Source organism: Bison bison, unplaced genomic scaffold (assembly GCF_000754665.1).
Source record: "Bison bison bison isolate TAMUID 2011002044 unplaced genomic scaffold, Bison_UMD1.0 scf7180017864146, whole genome shotgun sequence".
Lineage (NCBI taxonomy): Eukaryota > Metazoa > Chordata > Mammalia > Artiodactyla > Bovidae > Bison > Bison bison.
This window is the reverse complement of record NW_011494718.1, coordinates 5,231,850-5,236,197: the sequence shown is the minus strand read 5'-3', so window position 1 is coordinate 5,236,197 and position 4,348 is coordinate 5,231,850. Positions and strand designations below refer to the sequence as shown.

Here is a 4,348-nt window from a genome sequence, read left to right as displayed (position 1 = left end):
CCCACTCCAATGTTCTTACCTGGAGAATCCCAGGGACGGGGGAGCCTGGTGGGCTGCTGTCTGTGGGGTCGCACAGAGTCGGACACGACTGAAGCAACGCAGCAGCAGCAGCCTCTGATCTCGGTGCTTCTAGCCTGAGTTTCTTCTTTGTTTCCTTATTGAGGAGGATGATGAGAATGTAATAGTAGATGCCCTTTATTTACTACTTTCTGTATTTCTGATTCTGCCACATTGCCTGGGGAATCTGAGAAGAACGAGTTGGGGACAGATGTAGAGGTCAGCACGCAGTAGACACGCAGGAAACCTCTGCTTCCTATCGTTGTCACCTGAATGGCTGATCCACCTCCCACCCCCCATACCCATTTAACAAGGACTTTTTCTGTTTTTTTTAAACTTTTTATTTTGTATTAGAGTATAGCTGATTAACAATGTTGTGATAATTTCAGGCAGAACAAGTGTTTTTAATGGTAGTCAAATACACTCAACATTCAAAACACTAGGATCATGGCATCCGGTCCCATCACTTCTTGGCAGATAGATGGGGAAACAATGGAAACAGTGAGAGACTTGATTTTCTGGGGCTCCAAAATCACTGCAGATGGTGACTGTAGCCATGAAATTAAAAGACTCTTGCTCCTTGGAAGAAAAGCTATGAAAGCAAAGACATTACTTTGCCAATAAAGGTCCGTCTAGTCAAAGCTATGGTTTTTCCAGTGGTCATGTATGGATGTGAGAGTTGGACTATAAAGAAAGCTGAGTGCTGAAGAATTGATGCTTTTGAACTGTGGTGTTGGAGAAGCCTCTTGAGAGTCCTTTGGATGCAAGGAGATCCAACCAGTCCATCCTAAAGGAGATCAGTCCTGGGTGTTCATTGGAAGGACTGATGCTGAAGCTGAAGCTCCAATACTTTTGCCACCTGATGCCAAGAATTGACTCATTAGAAAAGACCCTGATGCTGGGCAAGATTGAAGGCAGGAGGAGAAGGGGGCGACAGAGGATGAGATGGTTGGATGGCATCACTGACTCAATGGACATGAGTTTGAGTAAACTCCAGGAGTTGGTGATGGACAGGGAGGCCTGGCGTGCTGCAGTCCATAGGGTTGCAAAGAGTCGGACACGTGAACTGAGTGAAACACATAGAACCTAACCACACAGCTCAGTGATGTACATTCACACTATTGTACAGCCATTGCCACCATCCATCTCCAGAATTGTTCTCACCTCACAAAGAAAACCCCTTCTGTACCCCTTAAATCCTCACTCCCTGCCCCCCACCCCTGCCCCAGCCCATGGCAGCCACTATCCTGCCTTCTATTGCTCTGAATTTGCCTCTTCTAGGTGGACTAGTCCATGTAAGTGGACTCATGTAGTATTTGTCTTTTTGTGCCTGATTTATTTCACTTAGCACAGTGTCTTCAAGAGTCTTTCATGTTGTAGCAGGTGTCAGAATTTCCGTCCTTTTGAAGACCAAATAATACACCATTATTTACACCACATTTGGTTTACTCACTTATCTGTCACTGGACATTTTGGATTGCTTCCCGTTTTAGCTGCAATGAATAACCCTGCTGTGGCCACAGATACACAGATATGTCTCTTCAGAACCCTGCTTTCACTTCTTTTGTGTGGATATCCAGAAGTGAAGTTGCTGGATCATTGTGTGAAAAATTTTTTTTCTACAATAGCTGCACATTTTATAAGTCCACTGACAGTGTACAGGGTTCTGGTTGCTCCACAATCCTTGCCAATACTTATTATTTTCTGTTAAACTAAAAACTTTTTTTTTTAGAAATTTATGTTTATTTATTTGGCTGCACTGAGTCTTAGCGGTGGCACACAGGCTTCACTGCCCTGCAGCATGTGCGATCTTAGTTCCTTTACCAGGGCTCAAACCCGAGTCCCCTGCCCTGGAAGCAGATTCTCAATGACTGGACCACTGGGGAAGTTCCCTAAAAATGGTATTTCGGCAATCAAGTAAGAATGACAGGCAGATTTAAAGAACCAGCTAGGGATTTTAGAAGTGGAAACTGTAATTATTAAAATGAAAAAACTGAGTGTTTAGTGTAGATAACATTTAAGATACAGGTTAAGAGAGAATTAATGCGATTGAAGAAGTTACTACTAAGTTTGCAGCAGAAAGAGATAAGGAGATTTACAATTCTGAGAACAAGGCTGTGAACAGTGGTGGCTGTAATGATAAGGTGTGTATCCAGTTAGGTCCATCTAGTCAAAGCTGTATCATGTATGGACGTGAGAGTTGGACCATAAAGAAAGCTGAGTGCCAAAGAATTGATGCTTTTGAACTGTGGTATTGGAGAAGGCTCTTTGAGAGTCTTGAGCTGCATGAAGATCAAACCAGTTAATCCTAAAGGAAATCAGTCCTGAATTGGAAGAACTGATGCTGAAGCTGAAACTCCAATACTTGGGCCACCTGATGTGAAGAACTGACTCATTGGAAAAGACCCTGATGCTGGGAAAGCTTGAAGGCAGGAGAAGGGGATGACAGAGGATGAGATGGTTGGATGGCATCACTGACTCGATGGACATGAGTTTGAGCAAGCTCTGGGAGTTGGTGATGGACAGGGAGGCCTGGCGTGCTGCAGTCCATGGGGTTGCAAAGAGTTGGACACAACTGAGCAACTGAACCGAACTGAGTCCCTCCTATCTTTGGTTCTGTTTTCCAACGTTTCAGTTACCTATGGTCAACTGTGGTCCAGAAATATTAAGTGGAAACTTCTGGAAATAAACAGTTCATAGGTTTTAAATTGTGTGCTGTTCTGAGTAGCGTGATGGAATCTCAGGCCTCCCCTGCCAGGATCCCCAGTTATCGCCAGAGTCTGCCCCTGATATCCAGCCATCAACATCTTCATGGCTCAGTGATCCAGGGTCACCTTAAGTGCACGATTGTCCTTTGTATTACGTCAGAAGGTCAGTGGCAGCCTGAGCCTGCGTCCCAAGGCTGACATTATTCACCTCACTTCATGCCATCATGTAGGCGTTTCATGGTCTCAGATCATCACAGGAAGGGAGAGTACAGCACAGTGAGACACTTTGAGAGACAGACTGCATTCACATAACTTCCATTACAGTACATGGTTATAATTGCTGTATTTTATTACTGGATACTCCAAAAATGGATCCATGAGCTAACGTGTTGTGTACTCTAGGCTGAAAACTGAATAGGCCAGACCATATTATCACTAGATAAATGAGCTGGATGTGATTTTTTCTCATTCTGCAGTACCACTTTGTAAATTAAAATATTGATGTTATCATGTCTGTCCATTTTCTAACACTAAAACTTTTCTAAAGTTGGGGAAAAACAGCTATTATTGGCTGTTGTTGCTATTCTCTTCCTGAGCCTAATCTATAAACTAAACTTTTATCATAGGTTTGTATGTATAGAAAAAAGCACAGTATTTATATGGTTCAGTACCATCTGCTGTTTTGGGCGTCAGTGGGGGTCTTGGAGTGTATATCCTGCAGATAAGAGGGGCTTACTGTAATGAGAACAGTGTCTTTTCTGATTTAGAATCTGTACCAAAAGCAAAGGCAATGAAAAATCCTTATTTTTCTAGCCCTTTAAACGTTAAGGGACCTACGAGATATATTTATAAGCTGCCCTTTTTTGTTGCTGCTGTAGTCATTTGAATGTGTATGACAAAGTTGTAGATCTGAGAGGCAATAGAGCAGTGATGATTATGTGACTCCTTTTGTGAGGTTATTTGTTACATGATAAAACTACATCAATTTTTGTTGCAACCCAAGCACTCTTAATTATTGACATTTCAAGGTGATAATCTGTTTGTAACTGATTTTTTTTTTCCTTTAGCAAGATAATCAGAGTAGTAAGTTGGAATAAGGTACCGAGAAAGCAATGGCACCCCATTCTAGTACTCTTGCCTGGAAAATTCCATGGACAGAGGAGCCTGGTGGGCTGCAGTCCATGGGGTCGTGAAGAGTCAGACACCACTGAGCGACTTCACTTTCACTTTTTACTTTCATGCATTGGAGAAGGAAATGGCAAGCCACTCCAGTGTTCTTGCCTGGAGAATCCCAGGGTCGGGAGAGCCTGGTGGGCTGCCGTCTATGGGGTCGCACAGAGTTGGACACGACTGAATCGACTTAGCAGCAGCAGCAGAGAGGCTATTTAGGGGCACAGAAAATGTAAGGGAAATTGTCCACCTCACAGGATGTGACCTGTGATGGGCCAAAGGCAAGCAGGAACTGCTGACAGGCAGACTGCTGCTGCTAAGTCACTTGAGTCGTGTCTGACTCTGTGCGACCCCATAGACGGCAGCGCACCAGGCTCCCCCGTCCCTGGGATTCTCCAGGCAAGAACACTGGA

General features: G+C 43.9%; 1 protein-coding gene across 2 annotated transcripts in view; it reads left to right on the top strand.

The window, feature by feature from the left end:
- The window catches only part of FAM160A1 (family with sequence similarity 160, member A1), a 280,052-nt gene that overhangs the window by 242,058 nt on the left and 33,646 nt on the right, over positions 1 to 4,348 (top strand). The window lies entirely within an intron of this gene.